Raw genomic sequence first — 22874 nt, 5'->3', positions numbered from 1 at the left:
GGGTGACTTTTGCAGTTATATAAACATTACCGCTATTTCCTGTACAGTATTCAGCTCATTAACTCGCAGCCTATCATACACACTTCCGATAGTCAGACAGTCCTTTTACGCGCTCTTTAAATACCAGACTTGTATTTTCCACATTTTATTTTTTTGTGCCTTTATATTGTATATAGTATAAATGTGTAAATACGGAAACGCTGAGTGACGTCTCTGATTCCGGTGCAGCGACCGTTCCCTGAGAGTAAATCTTTGCCCTTGTAGAAGCGGCGCCTGACATAAAGCAACAAATGACGCCTTCCTGCATGTGCGCCTTCAGAGAGCACTCTGCGATCAGAGCAATTACGCTCAATTCTAACGCGCGTGATAGCAACGAGAAGCTGATAAAGGGTCAGTAATAGGCAGAAGTATTACCCTGCAATAATACTGCACTCCAGGATAAAAGTTATAGGTAAATGGTATGATAAATGGCCTTAACAGCCTAAAGCACTAATATGTACCGATAATTCCACATGCATTAAAGCCTGAATTACTGATAATCACCAGAGCCCTTGCTTGCCTTACCACATACTGTACAGTATATCTATTTTATATTTATGTGTATATATATATATATATATATATATATATATACACACGTACTAATATGTAAAGATGACACGTATGTTTGATGTTCCGTCACCGCCAAGCCTTTAAATCGATTGACTTGACAATTGGCATAAGAACAGTTTAGAGGCCACATTAGAGCGTAGGCTTCTGTATGTGTTTTCCCATAGCTCCCTCTCACATTCCCGATTTTTACAGTAGGTACTGGAATACCAACTCCAATGTGCATACATACATTAACTCAGAACCTGTTACACACAGCACGGGATCAGTACGGAATACCGACACCAGGATCACGACTGGCACAATTGCGACAGGGGGGTGAGTGCAACGCAGCCCCTTACGGGTTCACTGCACTCGCCACGTTGCGGACCCGGCGCCTTGCTACGCTCGGCACACTAATTTATTCTCCCTCTATAGGTGTCGTGGACACCCACAGAGGGAGAATATGTCGGGATTGTGCCGGTCGGGATCCCGGTGTCGGGATCTTGACCGCATCCCCACAGCACATCATAAGGAGAGTTGTAGTGCAGTTATTTTGTATCAGAGATATACTAAGCTCAGGCTACGACTGTTATGACTATTCGCAGCCGGCTATTGCTCTATTAATTCCTAATGTAATTAATGGAGCGATCGCCGGGCTACGAATAGTCACAGCTCAGCGCGCCGTGCAGCAAGCCATGTTGCAGCAAAAATGAGCATGGCTACATCTGTAAAGGGCCCTACACACTGGGCGATTTTAGCAATTTTAACGACCTGCGACACTATCATTGGTCGTTTTTTTTCATCACCGATGTTTGCCTACACACTGAACAATATCGATGGCCAATTTGGATGATATGACAGTACATACTACTGTACATCTATATCGTCCAAATTGACTTGCATGTATAAACGAGGATAGAGCAACGATGGACGACTGCGGGGACGCGCATCGTTGATGCATCCACACTGGAAGATGTGAACGATTTATTGTTCATTTTTGAATGATTTATTGTTAAGTTTTTAACTATATTGTTCATATCGACCATCGTAATCGCTGAGTGTGTAGGGCCCTCAGGTGACAGGCAATGTGCTGCACAGCAGTAAGTAAGTCTGATATTGCTTACCACAGAACTTTGGAATAGAGTAGTTGCACGTAGTAAAATCCACAATGTTTGTAGCTTATAGTTTGTCAGTATCTTCAATCTGAATGCGTAGGAGTCTGCTACAATAAACACATCATGTCTACAAATTGCTGTTAATAATAGATAGTATGCATCCATAAAATGATGTACTATCTGAGGCCGCTATTAATAACAGCTGCCAGACCTCAGAATGCGTATAACTTGAAAGCTGCTCCACATTGCAAGGAAATCCTTAAGAGATGTTGGGCATCTGTTTTATAAAAACTATTTACACAGTCCTGTTACCGTACTTTGGGCTCCTTAGCACTGCCGCCTGGCACGTAACTTGCAGCTGCAGCCAAACACTATTCTGCCACCCACGCTCGCTGTTTGTAGATACTGGTGTACCAGCGTCAGTGCGCAGACCCATCCGCGCAGAGCACATGAGAAGATCTGTAGTGCTGACAGTCGCGCAGCCATTCACACGTGAGTGTGCCGTGAAGACGCACGCCAGTTTAGGCACAGCCATTTGTTCAAATCTTCACAGTAAAAAGGTTGCCCGAGCAACACAGGGTACTTCAGCTAGTATACACATACATACATACATACATACATACATACCTACATACTGTACATACATACAGACATCTATCTTCCGTGCGCTACAAGTCGTGACACACATAACACATGAGCGCCGGGTGACTTGGTAGTGGTAAGCATCTTTTTTTATCTGCACCTTTTTTCGTTAAAGTGTGTCATATTAAAAAACAATGCTAACAGGACACACAAGCAACGTATGCTGAGTAAAATGATATGTGGCATGCCTATATTCTGTGTATGACTGCGGCTGTATCTGCATACAGAATGCTACATTACAGTGTCAGTTATAGGATATGCGGCATGCCTATATTCTGTGTATGACTGCGGCTGTATCTGCATACAGAATGCTACATTACAGTGTCAGTTATAGGATATGCAGCATGCCTATATTCTGTGTATGACTGCGGCTGTATCTGCATACAGAATGCTACATTACAGTGTCAGTTATAGGATATGCAGCATGCCTATATTCTGTGTATGACTGCGGCTGTATCTGCATACAGAATGCTACATTACAGTGTCAGTTATAGGATATGCGGCATGCCTATATTCTGTGTGTGACTGTGGCTGTATCTGCATACGGAATACTACGTTACAGTGTCAGTAATAGGATATGTGGCATGCCTATATTCTGTGTATGACTGCGGCTGTATCTGCATACGGAATGCTACGTTACAGTGTCAGTTATAGGATATGCAGCATGCCTATATTCTGTGTATGACTGCGGCTGTATCTGCATACAGAATGCTACATTACAGTGTCAGTTATAGGATATGCGGCATGCCTATATTCTGTGTGTGACTGCGGCTGTATCTGCATACGGAATACTACGTTACAGTGTCAGTAATAGGATATGTGGCATGCCTATATTCTGTGTATGACTGCGGCTGTATCTGCATACAGAATGCTACATTACAGTGTCAGTTATAGGATATGCGGCATGCCTATATTCTGTGTGTGACTGCGGCTGTATCTGCATACGGAATACTACGTTACATGTCAGTAATATGATATGTGGCATGCCTATATTCTGTGTATGACTGCGGCTGTATCTGCATACAAAATACTACGTTACAGTGTCAGTAATAGGATATGTGGCATGCCTATATTCTGTATGCGACTGCGTCTGTATCTGCATACAAAATACTACGTTACAGTGTCAGTAATAGGATATGTGGCATGCCTATATTCTGTATGCGACTGCGTCTGTATCTGCATACAAAATACTACGTTACAGTGTCAGTAATAGGATATGTGGCATGCCTATATTCTGTGTATGACTGCGGCTGTATCTGCATACGGAATGCTACGTTACAGTGTCAGTAATAGGATATGTGGCATGCCTATATTCTGTGTATGACTGCGGCTGTATCTGCATACAGAATGCTACATTACAGTGTCAGTTATAGGATATGCGGCATGCCTATATTCTGTGTATGACTGCGGCTGTATCTGCATACGGAATACTACGTTACATGTCAGTAATAGGATATGTGGCATGCCTATATTCTGTGTGTGACTGCGGCTGTATCTGCATACAGAATGCTACATTACAGTGTCAGTTATAGGATATGCGGCATGCCTATATTCTGTGTGTGACTGCCGCTGTATCTGCATACGGAATGCTACATTACAGTGTCAGTTATAGGATATGCGGCATGCCTATATTCTGTGTATGACTGCGGCTGTATCTGCATACGGAATGCTACATTACAGTGTCAGTTATAGGATATGCGGCATGCCTATATTCTGTGTATGACTGCGGCTGTATCTGCATACAGAATGCTACATTACAGTGTCAGTTATAGGATATGCGGCATGCCTATATTCTGTGTGTGACTGCGGCTGTATCTGCATACGGAATACTACGTTACAGTGTCAGTAATAGGATATGTGGCATGCCTATATTCTGTGTATGACCGTGGCTGTATCTGCATACAAAATACTACGTTACAGTGTCAGTAATAGGATATGTGGCATGCCTATATTCTGTGTATGACTGCGGCTGTATCTGCATACGGAATACTACATTACAGTGTCAGTAATAGGATATGTAGCATGCCTATATTCTGTATGCGACTGCGGCTGTATCTGCATACGGAATACTACGTTACAGTGTCAGTAATAGGATATGTGGCATGCCTATATTCTGTGTGTGACTGCGGCTGTATCTGCATACAGAATGCTACATTACAGTGTCAGTTATAGGATATGCGGCATGCCTATATTCTGTGTGTGACTGCGGCTGTATCTGCATACAGAATGCTACATTACAGTGTCAGTTATAGGATATGCGGCATGCCTATATTCTGTGTGTGACTGCGGCTGTATCTGCATACGGAATACTACGTTACATGTCAGTAATAGGATATGTGGCATGCCTATATTCTGTGTGTGACTGCGGCTGTATCTGCATACGGAATACTACGTTACATGTCAGTAATATGATATGTGGCATGCCTATATTCTGTGTATGACTGCGGCTGTATCTGCATACAAAATACTACGTTACAGTGTCAGTAATAGGATATGTGGCATGCCTATATTCTGTATGCGACTGCGTCTGTATCTGCATACAAAATACTACGTTACAGTGTCAGTAATAGGATATGTGGCATGCCTATATTCTGTATGCGACTGCGTCTGTATCTGCATACAAAATACTACGTTACAGTGTCAGTAATAGGATATGTGGCATGCCTATATTCTGTGTATGACTGCGGCTGTATCTGCATACGGAATGCTACGTTACAGTGTCAGTAATAGGATATGTGGCATGCCTATATTCTGTGTATGACTGCGGCTGTATCTGCATACAGAATGCTACATTACAGTGTCAGTTATAGGATATGCGGCATGCCTATATTCTGTGTATGACTGCGGCTGTATCTGCATACGGAATACTACGTTACATGTCAGTAATAGGATATGTGGCATGCCTATATTCTGTGTGTGACTGCGGCTGTATCTGCATACAGAATGCTACATTACAGTGTCAGTTATAGGATATGCGGCATGCCTATATTCTGTGTGTGACTGCCGCTGTATCTGCATACGGAATGCTACATTACAGTGTCAGTTATAGGATATGCGGCATGCCTATATTCTGTGTGTGACTGCGGCTGTATCTGCATACGGAATACTACGTTACAGTGTCAGTAATAGGATATGTGGCATGCCTATATTCTGTATGCGACTGCGGCTGTATCTGCATACGGAATACTACGTTACAGTATCAGTAATAGGATATGTGGCATGCCTATATTCTGTGTATGACTGCGGCTGTATCTGCATACAGAATGCTACATTACAGTGTCAGTTATAGGATATGCGGCATGCCTATATTCTGTGTATGACTGCGGCTGTATCTGCATACAGAATGCTATGTTAATGTCAGTAATAGGATATGCAGCATGCCTATATTCTGTGTGTGACTGCGGCTGTATCTGCATACGGAATACTACGTTACAGTGTCAGTAATAGGATATGCGGCATGCCTATATTCTGTGTATGACTGCGGCTGTATCTGCATACAGAATGCTATGTTACAGTGTCAGTAATAGGATATGTGGCATGCCTATATTCTGTATGCGACTGCGTCTGTATCTGCATACAAAATACTACGTTACAGTGTCAGTAATAGGATATGTGGCATGCCTATATTCTGTATGCGACTGCGGCTGTATCTGCATACAAAATACTACGTTACAGTGTCAGTAATAGGATATGCGGCATGCCTATATTCTGTGTGTGACTGCGGCTGTATCTGCATACGGAATACTACGTTACAGTGTCAGTAATAGGATATGTGGCATGCCTATATTCTGTGTATGACTGCGGCTGTATCTGCATACGGAATGCTACGTTACAGTGTCAGTAATAGGATATGTGGCATGCCTATATTCTGTGTATGACTGCGGCTGTATCTGCATACAGAATGCTATGTTAATGTCAGTAATAGGATATGCGACATGCCTATATTCTGTGTGTGACTGCGGCTGTATCTGCATACGGAATACTACGTTACAGTGCCAGTAATAGGATATGTGGCATGCCTATATTCTGTGTGTGACTGCGGCTGTATCTGCATACGGAATACTACGTTACATGTCAGTAATAGGATATGTGGCATGTCTATATTCTGTGTGTGACTGCGGCTGTATCTGCATACGGAATGCTACGTTACAGTGTCAGTAATAGGATATGCAGCATGCCTATATTCTGTGTATGACTGCGGCTGTATCTGCATACAGAATGCTACATTACATTGTCAGTTATAGGATATGCGGCATGTCTATATTCTGTGTATGACTGCGGCTGTATCTGCATACGGAATACTACGTTACATGTCAGTAATAGGATATGTGGCATGCCTATATTCTGTGTATGACTGCGGCTGTATCTGCATACAGAATGCTATGTTAATGTCAGTAATAGGATATGTGGCATGCCTATATTCTGTGTGCGACTGCGGCTGTATCTGCATACAAAATACTACGTTACAGTGTCAGTAATAGGATATGCGACATGCCTATATTCTGTATGCGACTGCGTCTGTATCTGCATACAAAATACTACGTTACAGTGTCAGTAATAGGATATGCGGCATGCCTATATTCTGTGTATGACCGTGGCTGTATCTGCATACAAAATACTACGTTACAGTGTCAGTAATAGGATATGTGGCATGCCTATATTCTGTGTATGACTGCGGCTGTATCTGCATACGGAATGCTACGTTACAGTGTCAGTAATAGGATATGTGGCATGCCTATATTCTGTGTGTGACTGCGGCTGTATCTGCATACAAAATACTACGTTACAGTGTCAGTAATAGGATATGTGGCATGCCTATATTCTGTATGCGACTGCGGCTGTATCTGCATACGGAATACTACGTTACAGTGTCAGTAATAGGATATGTGGCATGCCTATATTCTGTGTATGACTGCGGCTGTATCTGCATACAGAATGCTACATTACAGTGTCAGTTATAGGATATGCGGCATGCCTATATTCTGTGTATGACTGCGGCTGTATCTGCATACAGAATGCTATGTTAATGTCAGTAATAGGATATGCGACATGCCTATATTCTGTGTGTGACTGCGGCTGTATCTGCATACGGAATACTACGTTACAGTGTCAGTAATAGGATATGTGGCATGCCTATATTCTGTGTATGACTGCGGCTGTATCTGCATACGGAATGCTACGTTACAGTGTCAGTAATAGGATATGTGGCATGCCTATATTCTGTGTATGACTGCGGCTGTATCTGCATACAGAATGCTATGTTACAGTGTCAGTAAAAGGATATGAAGCATGCCTATATTCTGTGTATGACTGCGGCTGTATCTGCATACAGAATGCTATGTTAATGTCAGTAATAGGATATGCGACATGCCTATATTCTGTGTGTGACTGCGGCTGTATCTGCATACGGAATACTACGTTACATGTCAGTAATAGGATATGTGGCATGCCTATATTCTGTGTGTGACTGCGGCTGTATCTGCATACGGAATACTACGTTACATGTCAGTAATAGGATATGTGGCATGCCTATATTCTGTGTGTGACTGCGGCTGTATCTGCATACAGAATACTACGTTACAGTGTCAGTAATAGTATATGCGACATGCCTATATTCTGTGTGTGACTGCGGCTGTATCTGCATACGGAATACTACGTTACAGTGCCAGTAATAGGATATGCGACATGCCTATATTCTGTGTGTGACTGCGGCTGTATCTGCATACGGAATACTACGTGACAGTGTCAGTAATAGGATATGCAGCATGCCTATATTCTGTGTGTGACTGTGGCTGTATCTGCATACAGAATGCTATGTTAATGTCAGTAATAGGATATGCGACATGCCTATATTCTGTGTGTGACTGCGGCTGTATCTGCATACGGAATACTACGTTACAGTGTCAGTAATAGGATATGTGACATGCCTATATTCTGTGTATGACTGCGGCTGTATCTGCATACGGAATACTACGTTACATGTCAGTAATAGGATATGTGGCATGCCTATATTCTGTGTGTGACTGCGGCTGTATCTGCATACGGAATACTACGTTACAGTGCCAGTAATAGGATATGTGGCATGCCTATATTCTGTGTGTGACTGCGGCTGTATCTGCATACGGAATACTACGTTACAGTGCCAGTAATAGGATATGTGGCATGCCTATATTCTGTGTGTGACTGCGGCTGTATCTGCATACGGAATACTACGTTACAGTGTCAGTAATAGGATATGCGGCATGCCTATATTCTGTGTGTGACTGCGGCTGTATCTGCATACGGAATACTACGTTACAGTGTCAGTAATAGGATATGCGGCATGCCTATATTCTGTGTATGACTGCGGCTGTATCTGCATACGGAATACTACGTTACAGTGTCAGTAATAGGATATGCAGCATGCCTATATTCTGTGTGTGACTGCAGCTGTATCTGCATACAGAATGCTACATTACAGTGTCAGTTATAGGATATGCAGCATGCCTATATTCTGTGTATGACTGCGGCTGTATCTGCATACAGAATGCTACATTACAGTGTCAGTTATAGGATATGCGGCATGCCTATATTCTGTGTATGACTGCGGCTGTATCTGCATACAGAATGCTACATTACAGTGTCAGTTATAGGATATGCAGCATGCCTATATTCTGTGTATGACTGCGGCTGTATCTGCATACAGAATGCTACATTACAGTGTCAGTTATAGGATATGCAGCATGCCTATATTCTGTGTATGACTGCGGCTGTATCTGCATACAGAATGCTACATTACAGTGTCAGTTATAGGATATGCGGCATGCCTATATTCTGTGTGTGACTGCGGCTGTATCTGCATACGGAATACTACGTTACAGTGTCAGTAATAGGATATGTGGCATGCCTATATTCTGTGTATGACTGCGGCTGTATCTGCATACAGAATGCTACATTACAGTGTCAGTTATAGGATATGCGGCATGCCTATATTCTGTGTGTGACTGCGGCTGTATCTGCATACGGAATACTACGTTACATGTCAGTAATATGATATGTGGCATGCCTATATTCTGTGTATGACTGCGGCTGTATCTGCATACAAAATACTACGTTACAGTGTCAGTAATAGGATATGTGGCATGCCTATATTCTGTATGCGACTGCGTCTGTATCTGCATACAAAATACTACGTTACAGTGTCAGTAATAGGATATGTGGCATGCCTATATTCTGTATGCGACTGCGTCTGTATCTGCATACAAAATACTACGTTACAGTGTCAGTAATAGGATATGTGGCATGCCTATATTCTGTGTATGACTGCGGCTGTATCTGCATACGGAATGCTACGTTACAGTGTCAGTAATAGGATATGTGGCATGCCTATATTCTGTGTATGACTGCGGCTGTATCTGCATACAGAATGCTACATTACAGTGTCAGTTATAGGATATGCGGCATGCCTATATTCTGTGTATGACTGCGGCTGTATCTGCATACGGAATACTACGTTACATGTCAGTAATAGGATATGTGGCATGCCTATATTCTGTGTGTGACTGCGGCTGTATCTGCATACAGAATGCTACATTACAGTGTCAGTTATAGGATATGCGGCATGCCTATATTCTGTGTGTGACTGCCGCTGTATCTGCATACGGAATGCTACATTACAGTGTCAGTTATAGGATATGCGGCATGCCTATATTCTGTGTATGACTGCGGCTGTATCTGCATACGGAATGCTACATTACAGTGTCAGTTATAGGATATGCGGCATGCCTATATTCTGTGTATGACTGCGGCTGTATCTGCATACAGAATGCTACATTACAGTGTCAGTTATAGGATATGCGGCATGCCTATATTCTGTGTGTGACTGCGGCTGTATCTGCATACGGAATACTACGTTACAGTGTCAGTAATAGGATATGTGGCATGCCTATATTCTGTGTATGACCGTGGCTGTATCTGCATACAAAATACTACGTTACAGTGTCAGTAATAGGATATGTGGCATGCCTATATTCTGTGTATGACTGCGGCTGTATCTGCATACGGAATACTACATTACAGTGTCAGTAATAGGATATGTAGCATGCCTATATTCTGTATGCGACTGCGGCTGTATCTGCATACGGAATACTACGTTACAGTGTCAGTAATAGGATATGTGGCATGCCTATATTCTGTGTGTGACTGCGGCTGTATCTGCATACAGAATGCTACATTACAGTGTCAGTTATAGGATATGCGGCATGCCTATATTCTGTGTGTGACTGCGGCTGTATCTGCATACAGAATGCTACATTACAGTGTCAGTTATAGGATATGCGGCATGCCTATATTCTGTGTGTGACTGCGGCTGTATCTGCATACGGAATACTACGTTACATGTCAGTAATAGGATATGTGGCATGCCTATATTCTGTGTGTGACTGCGGCTGTATCTGCATACGGAATACTACGTTACATGTCAGTAATATGATATGTGGCATGCCTATATTCTGTGTATGACTGCGGCTGTATCTGCATACAAAATACTACGTTACAGTGTCAGTAATAGGATATGTGGCATGCCTATATTCTGTATGCGACTGCGTCTGTATCTGCATACAAAATACTACGTTACAGTGTCAGTAATAGGATATGTGGCATGCCTATATTCTGTATGCGACTGCGTCTGTATCTGCATACAAAATACTACGTTACAGTGTCAGTAATAGGATATGTGGCATGCCTATATTCTGTGTATGACTGCGGCTGTATCTGCATACGGAATGCTACGTTACAGTGTCAGTAATAGGATATGTGGCATGCCTATATTCTGTGTATGACTGCGGCTGTATCTGCATACAGAATGCTACATTACAGTGTCAGTTATAGGATATGCGGCATGCCTATATTCTGTGTATGACTGCGGCTGTATCTGCATACGGAATACTACGTTACATGTCAGTAATAGGATATGTGGCATGCCTATATTCTGTGTGTGACTGCGGCTGTATCTGCATACAGAATGCTACATTACAGTGTCAGTTATAGGATATGCGGCATGCCTATATTCTGTGTGTGACTGCCGCTGTATCTGCATACGGAATGCTACATTACAGTGTCAGTTATAGGATATGCGGCATGCCTATATTCTGTGTGTGACTGCGGCTGTATCTGCATACGGAATACTACGTTACAGTGTCAGTAATAGGATATGTGGCATGCCTATATTCTGTATGCGACTGCGGCTGTATCTGCATACGGAATACTACGTTACAGTATCAGTAATAGGATATGTGGCATGCCTATATTCTGTGTATGACTGCGGCTGTATCTGCATACAGAATGCTACATTACAGTGTCAGTTATAGGATATGCGGCATGCCTATATTCTGTGTATGACTGCGGCTGTATCTGCATACAGAATGCTATGTTAATGTCAGTAATAGGATATGCAGCATGCCTATATTCTGTGTGTGACTGCGGCTGTATCTGCATACGGAATACTACGTTACAGTGTCAGTAATAGGATATGCGGCATGCCTATATTCTGTGTATGACTGCGGCTGTATCTGCATACAGAATGCTATGTTACAGTGTCAGTAATAGGATATGTGGCATGCCTATATTCTGTATGCGACTGCGTCTGTATCTGCATACAAAATACTACGTTACAGTGTCAGTAATAGGATATGTGGCATGCCTATATTCTGTATGCGACTGCGGCTGTATCTGCATACAAAATACTACGTTACAGTGTCAGTAATAGGATATGCGGCATGCCTATATTCTGTGTGTGACTGCGGCTGTATCTGCATACGGAATACTACGTTACAGTGTCAGTAATAGGATATGTGGCATGCCTATATTCTGTGTATGACTGCGGCTGTATCTGCATACGGAATGCTACGTTACAGTGTCAGTAATAGGATATGTGGCATGCCTATATTCTGTGTATGACTGCGGCTGTATCTGCATACAGAATGCTATGTTAATGTCAGTAATAGGATATGCGACATGCCTATATTCTGTGTGTGACTGCGGCTGTATCTGCATACGGAATACTACGTTACAGTGCCAGTAATAGGATATGTGGCATGCCTATATTCTGTGTGTGACTGCGGCTGTATCTGCATACGGAATACTACGTTACATGTCAGTAATAGGATATGTGGCATGTCTATATTCTGTGTGTGACTGCGGCTGTATCTGCATACGGAATGCTACGTTACAGTGTCAGTAATAGGATATGCAGCATGCCTATATTCTGTGTATGACTGCGGCTGTATCTGCATACAGAATGCTACATTACATTGTCAGTTATAGGATATGCGGCATGTCTATATTCTGTGTATGACTGCGGCTGTATCTGCATACGGAATACTACGTTACATGTCAGTAATAGGATATGTGGCATGCCTATATTCTGTGTATGACTGCGGCTGTATCTGCATACAGAATGCTATGTTAATGTCAGTAATAGGATATGTGGCATGCCTATATTCTGTGTGCGACTGCGGCTGTATCTGCATACAAAATACTACGTTACAGTGTCAGTAATAGGATATGCGACATGCCTATATTCTGTATGCGACTGCGTCTGTATCTGCATACAAAATACTACGTTACAGTGTCAGTAATAGGATATGCGGCATGCCTATATTCTGTGTATGACCGTGGCTGTATCTGCATACAAAATACTACGTTACAGTGTCAGTAATAGGATATGTGGCATGCCTATATTCTGTGTATGACTGCGGCTGTATCTGCATACGGAATGCTACGTTACAGTGTCAGTAATAGGATATGTGGCATGCCTATATTCTGTGTGTGACTGCGGCTGTATCTGCATACAAAATACTACGTTACAGTGTCAGTAATAGGATATGTGGCATGCCTATATTCTGTATGCGACTGCGGCTGTATCTGCATACGGAATACTACGTTACAGTGTCAGTAATAGGATATGTGGCATGCCTATATTCTGTGTATGACTGCGGCTGTATCTGCATACAGAATGCTACATTACAGTGTCAGTTATAGGATATGCGGCATGCCTATATTCTGTGTATGACTGCGGCTGTATCTGCATACAGAATGCTATGTTAATGTCAGTAATAGGATATGCGACATGCCTATATTCTGTGTGTGACTGCGGCTGTATCTGCATACGGAATACTACGTTACAGTGTCAGTAATAGGATATGTGGCATGCCTATATTCTGTGTATGACTGCGGCTGTATCTGCATACGGAATGCTACGTTACAGTGTCAGTAATAGGATATGTGGCATGCCTATATTCTGTGTATGACTGCGGCTGTATCTGCATACAGAATGCTATGTTACAGTGTCAGTAAAAGGATATGAAGCATGCCTATATTCTGTGTATGACTGCGGCTGTATCTGCATACAGAATGCTATGTTAATGTCAGTAATAGGATATGCGACATGCCTATATTCTGTGTGTGACTGCGGCTGTATCTGCATACGGAATACTACGTTACATGTCAGTAATAGGATATGTGGCATGCCTATATTCTGTGTGTGACTGCGGCTGTATCTGCATACGGAATACTACGTTACATGTCAGTAATAGGATATGTGGCATGCCTATATTCTGTGTGTGACTGCGGCTGTATCTGCATACAGAATACTACGTTACAGTGTCAGTAATAGTATATGCGACATGCCTATATTCTGTGTGTGACTGCGGCTGTATCTGCATACGGAATACTACGTTACAGTGCCAGTAATAGGATATGCGACATGCCTATATTCTGTGTGTGACTGCGGCTGTATCTGCATACGGAATACTACGTGACAGTGTCAGTAATAGGATATGCAGCATGCCTATATTCTGTGTGTGACTGTGGCTGTATCTGCATACAGAATGCTATGTTAATGTCAGTAATAGGATATGCGACATGCCTATATTCTGTGTGTGACTGCGGCTGTATCTGCATACGGAATACTACGTTACAGTGTCAGTAATAGGATATGTGACATGCCTATATTCTGTGTATGACTGCGGCTGTATCTGCATACGGAATACTACGTTACATGTCAGTAATAGGATATGTGGCATGCCTATATTCTGTGTGTGACTGCGGCTGTATCTGCATACGGAATACTACGTTACAGTGCCAGTAATAGGATATGTGGCATGCCTATATTCTGTGTGTGACTGCGGCTGTATCTGCATACGGAATACTACGTTACAGTGCCAGTAATAGGATATGTGGCATGCCTATATTCTGTGTGTGACTGCGGCTGTATCTGCATACGGAATACTACGTTACAGTGTCAGTAATAGGATATGCGGCATGCCTATATTCTGTGTGTGACTGCGGCTGTATCTGCATACGGAATACTACGTTACAGTGTCAGTAATAGGATATGCGGCATGCCTATATTCTGTGTATGACTGCGGCTGTATCTGCATACGGAATACTACGTTACAGTGCCAGTAATAGGATATGTGGCATGCCTATATTCTGTGTGTGACTGCGGCTGTATCTGCATACAGAATACTACGTTACAGTGTCAGTAATAGGATATGCGGCATGCCTATATTCTGTGTGTGACTGCGGCTGTATCTGCATACGGAATACTACGTTACAGTGTCAGTAATAGGATATGCGGCATGCCTATATTCTGTGTATGACTGCGGCTGTATCTGCATACAGAATGCTATGTTAATGTCAGTAATAGTATATGCGACATGCCTATATTCTGTGTGTGACTGCGGCTGTATCTGCATACAGAATGCCATGCTACAGTGTTTGCCTGGAAAAGCATCTCATATGCAGATACAGCTGCGGTCGTACACAGAATATAAGCATGCCGCGTATCGTTTTACTCAGCATAAGCTGCTTGTGTGTCTTATTAGCCTCGTTTTGTAATATGTTGTATTTTAATGGAAAACGACACAAAAAAATGGGGCACTTGATGCTACCGAGTCACACCACTTCATGGCGCGACTAGAAGGGCTTTTTTGTGCGAAAGGAGGTTCGATGTACTGTATGTGGGCACATCTGTAGGATATCGATGCCCATCCCTAATCTGCAGTGGAGGAGATGTGTGTGTCCCTCATCCTGTGACCTGGACACCATAGTGTGACAGTAGTAATCCCCCTTTTTTAAACAATGTGATCAGTGTGATGAGTACAGTAAACCGTGGATTAAGCGGCAGACTGCAAGTGGTCAGCGTGGTAGGTGGGTAAATTCACATCATCATGGCGTTGCGACTGTCATGTAGAGGAGGTGTAACCATGTTGGAATTCCCTGAGAATCACATGATCACATACCCCTCTTTCTGTACCGCCCTTTGCGCTGGGAAGTGGGCGGGATTAAGGGGATGGCCTGCTCTCCATGCATTGTTGAGGACTGCACAAAAGACAGGAGTCTCCCAGAAGGTCTGGGTGAGTGGGCATTTAGGACCTGCCTGTGCCCAGGCCGACAGGGGCATGTATGCAAAATCTTCTAAGACGAAACCTTCTCTTTGTAAAATTCATAATATTGGCCCTCATTCCGAGTTGTTCGCTCGCTAGTTGCTTTTAGCAGCTTTGCACACGCTAAGCCGCCGCCTACTGGGAGTGAATCTTAGCTTATCAAAATTGTGAACGAAAGATTAGCAGAATTGCGAATAGACACTTCTTAGCAGTTTCAGAGTAGCTTCAGACTTACTCGGCATCTGCGATCAGTTCAGTGCTTGTCGTTCCTGGTTTGACGTCACAAACACACCCAGCGTTCGCCCAGACACTCCTCCGTTTCTCCAGCCACTCCCGCGTTTTTCCCAGAAACGGTAGCGTTTTTTCACACACCCCCATAAAACGGCCAGTTTCCGCCCAGAAACACCCACTTCCTGTCAATCACATTACGATCACCAGAACGAAGAAAAAACCTTGTAATGCCGTGAGTAAAATACCTAACTGCATAGCAAATTTACTTGGCGCAGTCGCACTGCGGACATTGCGCATGCGCATTAGCGACTAATCGCTCTGTTGCGAGAAATAAATACAGAGCGAACAACTCGGAATGACCACCATTGTATTAAAGTTCCAGCTCTCAGCGCTGCTTGTAAGATTCCAGCAGACACATCCGCTCCGGCTCGCTCTAAATCCTGCACCTCATCCAGCCTGGTAACAATTAGCGGTGTAAAAAGGGCCAATATTTCAGGTGAACTCTCTCCTGCATGAAGGAGGTAATGTGGGGGATTTATCACTAAGATGTATCCCAGGCTCTGAGGGGACACCCTGAAGGGGCTATTACATATGAAAGATAAGATGAAGGGAGACACTGGGGTCTTCGGGAAAATAAAAAAAGACAGTTTAAGTAATCAGGAGAGAAAGAGAAGATTCACTGTGTGTTCTACTAATTATGTGGAAATTGCTAATTCAGCATAACTGTAAATGAAAACATTTTATGGCAGTAATAAGAACACAAAGGACTATATATTTATTGTCACACTGCAGTATTCATCGCCATTACTGCTGCGTGCCGACCAGACGCATGCACAACGCTATGTGATAATAAACCAGGAGGATGAGTGAATGCCGTGTAATAGTATTAATCACTTAGAAAGGACAATATGTCTCCATCCCTTACAGTATGTATAAGCCAGGCCGCCCTGGGCGGGTCACTGTAGTTGGGGTGTAAGACGGGCATCTAATGGACATTTAGGTCTGCAAGACTCCTTGGTGCTGTTGGGCCATTGGTGACTAGGAGGGTGAACGGACAATAAAATAGGAACCATCTATGTTCCGTCTCAAAATATAATTTGCTTTATTAGAAAATGATTAACTTTCCAGTGTAGTTTTTGGCACCAGCAGCAGAATACGTCTGTGAATGAGCAGATTTCCATGTACCTGATATCATGTGTACCACGTTATCAAACAAATAATTATATGGGTTTATTTGTATATATAATGATACACTAGGGTAAGAGAGATGTTTACAAGGACAATCAATGTGTCTGAGACACTGAAGAAGGTCAGTAAGGAACCTTTGTCCATATGAATCCTGCTTGAGGGCATCTTCCAAAGTGTGGTGAGTTCCGGGGGAGGGTTCTCTGTCCTCTGAGCACCTACCAGAGGCGCAGATGAGTTTTTCTGCAATTCTGGAGCGTTTTGTGGAAGTACTAAGCCACTGATGTAGCCCTGACAGTGTCACACGTTTTTATTTTGTCCAGAAGTGTATTTCCGGAGCAGGAGAAATAATTATACACATGAAGCAATGTCAATCATCGAGATTAGAGGTAGGCTGCCCGCGTTTATTCTGCTGCTCTCAGTTGCACTACAAGCCTAAGCATGCCCTACTACCTTCTAGCATGCTGAGACTAGCAGTTCAGCGCCCTCCAGCAATATATTTGCTGGATACATGTCACACTGTCCCGGGACAGTAGGGTACCCATGTCCTAGAGGCAGGAGCAGGACATGAGAAGATATGAAGGGCCTCCGTCCGGGGCAGGACCGTGTGGTGCAACATGTCACAGTTCCCCTCTGGGACGTTTCCTACAGGAGGATAGTAATAGCTGATGTATGATACATGTCCTCTGGTAACTAGCCACATATTCTGTATGTACAGTATGTAACAGATTTGTGGTCCATGCGTACCTGAGACACTGAGGGTAATTCAGACCTGATCGCTCGCTATGTTTTTTTTGCAGCGCCGCGATCAGATAGTCGCCGCCTATAGGGGAGTGTATTTTCGCTTTGCAACTGTGCGATCGCATGTGCAGCCGAGCGGTACAAAAAAGTTTTGTGCAGTTTCTGAGTTGCCCAGAACTTACTCAGCCGCTGCGATCACTTCAGCCTGTTCGGGGCCGGAATTGACGTAAGACACCCGCCCTGCAAACGCTTGGACACGTCTGCGTTTTTCCAACCACTCCCAGAAAACTGTCAGTTGACACCCACAAACGCCTTCTTCCTGTCAATCACCTTGTGATCAGCTGTGTGAATGGATTCTTCGTACAATCCATCGCTCAGCAACGATTCGCTTTGTACCGGTGCCACGCGCCTGCGCATTGCGGTGCATACGCATGCGCAGTTCTGACCTGATCGAAAAAACCTGGCGTGCGATCAGGTCAGAAAATCAGATTATCCATTTGCTACACCTGCCGGCAGTTGCCTTGTTAGGGTCCCGAGCACAGTAAAACATTCCTGCGCCAGACACAGCGCTGTAAGGGGCAGACGTGCCCGCGATATAATTTAACAGAGACCGATAGGGAGACGAGTCTTATATTATACAGAAAGTAGCGGCACGCCGACTGCAGCCTCTGCTGGCATTTATCAATGTGTTACCTTTATTTACAAGACTCCTTTGTGTATTACCAGTAAATGTTTGTAGAGGTTTAGTATGTCACCGACACGTATGCACGATGGCAAAAACTAGGCAACAGAAAATGCGGCATTAGTAGAAGAGAGTTTCTACTGAAGTCGTGTTTTGGGTTTGGATCTAAGGTCTAGATACATAGGGCCAGCAAAATCTACACACATGGGAGATGATCAGACGGAATAAAATATATCTGCTAGCGGCCTGGGACATGCAGAAAGTAACTAGTGCTGCCCAGGGCCGGTTCTACACCTTGTGGCGCCCAGTGCGAAAGTTTCCAGTGGTGCTACACCCCCCCCCCCCCCCCTCCCCCGGCAGCAAAACAGTTAGTGCACGCAAAAGAATAGGGGCGTGGTCTCATAGGGTAGGGGCGTGGTCTCATAGGGTAGGGGTGCGGCCACAGTTATGCTCCCAGTAGCTGTACCCCCAGATTTGCCCCAAGTAGTTGTGCCCCCAGTTGATTTGCCCCCAGTAGATATTCCCCCTGTAGCTGTGCCCCCAGTAGATTTGCCCCCTGTAGCTATGCACCCTGTAGATATGCCCCCTGTAGATTTGACCCAGTAGTTGTGCCCCCTATAGCTATGCCCCCAGTAGTTGTGCCCCGTTTCTTTGCCCCCAGTAGTTGTGCCCCCTGTCGCTTTGCCCCCAGTAGTTGTGCCCCGTTTCTTTGCCCCCAGTAGTTGTGCCCCGTTTCTTTGCCCCCAGTAGTTGTGCCCCCTCTTTCTTTGCCCCCAGTAGTTGTGCCCCCTCTTTCTTTGCCCCCAGTAGTTGTGCCCCCTGTCGCCGCTTACACACACACACAAAAATAAAAAAAACAATACTTACCACTGCCCCACTCCTGCTTCCTGACCACTGCTGCTGCTGCTGCTCCGTCTGGCCTCCCGTGGCTCCTCTCTATGGGAGAGACGTCATAAAGTCTCTCCCACAGCAGCGCTGCACAGACACTAGAGGTCAATACTGACCTCTAGTGTCATGGATTTCAGTGGGACAGCCCCATACAGGACACAGCCGGTGGGATTTGGGAGGTACTCCTCTGCAATTAGCGGAGTGGGGGGTGGGGTGGGGTGGGGGGGGGAGACCTCTTTACATGCTGAGCCGCCTGCCTTTAATGAGACCAAGCTCAGTGAAACCTCCAGCCAGGGGGGTTCTTAAAATAACTTTAGAGACCCGATATTGACCCTTTGGTTATTTGCATCATCTAAACACACTGTAGACGGGCATCTGAGGGATAGCGGCAGGAGGATATATAATCCCGTTCCTAATGCGGCATAGCAGAAATGTACTAAGTGTATGCTTTATAGCAATACATAGGCCACAGTATCATCAAGCCTTCCAACTGTCCCACTGTGAGGGGTCCGTCTCCCAACCAGGGTCTTTGCGATTCGCAGGGAGGGGAGGTGTTACATAGGGACGATTTCCTACCGGGAACGTGACCACTCTCATTACATCACTATCACGGTCAGCGAGGCAATGCCTGCGCCAGATCAGACTCACACTAGCTGACAGAGGGCCTAATTCAGACCTGATCGCAGCAGCCAAATTGTTCTCTAATGGGCAAAACCATGGCCCTCATTCCGAGTTGATCGGTCGCAAGGCGAATTTAGCAGAGTTACACACGCTAAGCCGCCGCCTACTGGGAGTGAATCTTAGCTTCTTAAAATTGCGACCGATGTATTCGCAATATTGCGATTACTAACTACTTAGCAGTTTCAGAGTAGCTCCAGACTTACTCTGCCTGTGCGATCAGTTCAGTGCTTGTCGTTCCTGGTTGACGTCACAAACACACCCAGCGTTCGCCCAGGCACTCCCACCGTTTCCCCGGCCACTCCTGCGTTTTTTCCGGAAACGGTAGCGTTTTCAGCCACACGCCCCTGAAACGCCGTGTTTCCGCCCAGTAACACCCATTTCCTGTCAATCACATTACGATCGCCGGAGCGAAGAAAAAGCCGTGAGTAAAAATACTTTCTTCATAGTAAAGTTACTTGGCGCAGTCGCAGTGCGAACATTGCGCATGCGTACTAAGCGGATTTTCACTGCGATGCGATGAAAAAGAACGAGCGAACAACTCGGAATGAGGGCCCATGTGCACTGCAGGTGTGGCAGATGTAACATGTGCAGAGAGAGTTAGATTTGGGTGGGGTGTATTCAAACTGAAATCTAAATTGCAGTGTAAAAATAAAGCAGCCAGTATTTACCCTGCACAGAAACAATATAACCTACCCAAATCTAACTCTCTCTGCACATGTTACATCTGCCACACTTGCACAGAAACAATATAACCCACCCAAATCTAATTCTCTCTGCACATGTTACATCTGCCACACTTGCACAGAAACAATATAACCCACCCAAATCTAACTCTCTCTGCACATGTTATATCTGCCTCCCCTGCAGTGCACATGGCTTTGCCCATTTTGAGAACAATTTTCCTGCTGCGATCAAGACTGAATTAGACCCGGAGATTGCTCCTGCGAGTGGATTGATCCATCTGTTGGCGGACCGTACTTTCATACTGTTACTGGTGGATCTCTTGCCCCTAGTACAGGGCTGCGGCAAGCTCAGATACTAATGATGCGCAGTGGGCGGGATAGGCTTCCACTGGCAGTCTCTGCACACTCCTGCGGAATCTCGCATTTCTATATGAAAGTGAGCAGAATGCAGCGGCATATGGAAAACTGGCCGCAGGTGCATCTGACTCCTAATCAGGCCGTATATACTGTATATGTGCCCTGTAGCTGCGACCCCCCTTCTTTCTGCTAGTTATGCATTTAGCTTCACGCCTGCCTTAATACCCCCCTGCCCCTGTCACTGGCACCTCGCACACATAAATTTAGAGGCATACAAATGTAAGGTTACGTTCTTTCACAAAAAACAGCATCTCCGCCTTCTGAAATACTCTGTGCCACTATGAGCATGTGTCTGATCTGATAAGCTGCGTGGTTGTTCGGCCACGGCAGTATGATGAAAAGAAGGGGACCTGACACATGTACAATAATGCTTCGTTTTATGCCACATTGAGAATCATCTACTAGACTTTTATACTCGGTATCTGTAGACTGTTGTCCCACAGTGATAGTGGCTGATATTTGGCTTCCTCTCTGATTATTGGGTTTATTATTAATTGCAGCTGTTTGCCAGAATGAGACAGGTATGATAAACAGCGTGTGAGCCGCCCCTCCGTCCCCCGTGTTCCACTATATATTCTGCTGTATACAGGTACAACACAAAGCCATGCTCACATTTAGGAACGGACAGGAGAGGGCACCAAAATGGTACTTTTATCCGGCTCCGTAACTCCCTGAGATAAAGCAATTTTGGAAAAACATGAAACACTTTATTTAAATAAAATAATGCGTCTTAGGACAAACGCAGTGTGACCCCGTGTCGCTCCCTTTTGAAGGCGTGATGGGTCCAGGGTTACTTACTGTATCTTCAGTTTACTCCAGCTGACCGGTGCTTAAAACCATCGCAAATCGCAACCGATGTTCACGATGGTGATCCGATCAGTGTCCTCAGACGCAGCGCTCGGATCTCGCTAATGGTAACAGGAGGCGTCTATCTGCTACAGTCGCCTTTTGCTACTTGTGAATTCTAATCATACGGAATTGCACAGCCATTCCTTGCGCTTACTTTCAGCTGCGCAATTCCTTACAACCATGAATTAGGCCCTGTGTACAAGATCCATCCTCCTAGCGCTTTAAACTTTCAGTGTTTCTCCTAAAATCCTACTCGCTGACATTATAAATATGCGCTGGGGGGGGATAGTGGAGGTCAGGCGCTGGAGGCGGGAGGCGTCTGGGAAATGACACAGACCCAATGCCCGCTACCACAATTTGCTCTATTCGTTGCTAATGAGGCAATGACGGTACACTTTACTGCAAATCGCGTCATCTTGCTTCCGACAAAACTACCGCAACACTGCTGAGAAACCGCACTCTGCCGTACAACTGAACATTGAGTGTTTTTCCCAAGATTTACTAAACAGCACACAAACCTCCTGGCTGTGACGGGAGAGATGGGTTCTGGTATGAATGGTCGACAGTGGTCGACGCGGGACAGGTCGACACATGAAACGGTTGACATTAATTTTTTTACTGTTTTGGGAGTAATTTTTTCCGTAATATGACCAGGAACCCCAATTAGTGTACCACGTCCCCTTGTACGGGCAAGGTGGCCCGCTGCGCTCGGCACAGGTTACTATTCCCAATCGTAGTCCAC

At 44.5% G+C, this 22874-nt stretch overlaps 1 protein-coding gene across 4 annotated transcripts in view; it reads left to right on the top strand.

Moving 5' to 3' along the window:
- Positions 1-22874, top strand: part of ESRRG (estrogen related receptor gamma) — a 1264625-nt gene that overhangs the window by 518021 nt on the left and 723730 nt on the right. The window lies entirely within an intron of this gene.

The sequence above is a fragment of the Pseudophryne corroboree genome, chromosome 4, assembly GCF_028390025.1.
Source record: "Pseudophryne corroboree isolate aPseCor3 chromosome 4, aPseCor3.hap2, whole genome shotgun sequence".
Taxonomy (NCBI): Eukaryota; Metazoa; Chordata; class Amphibia; order Anura; family Myobatrachidae; genus Pseudophryne; species Pseudophryne corroboree.
This window is presented reverse-complemented; position numbering and strand designations above follow the sequence as displayed.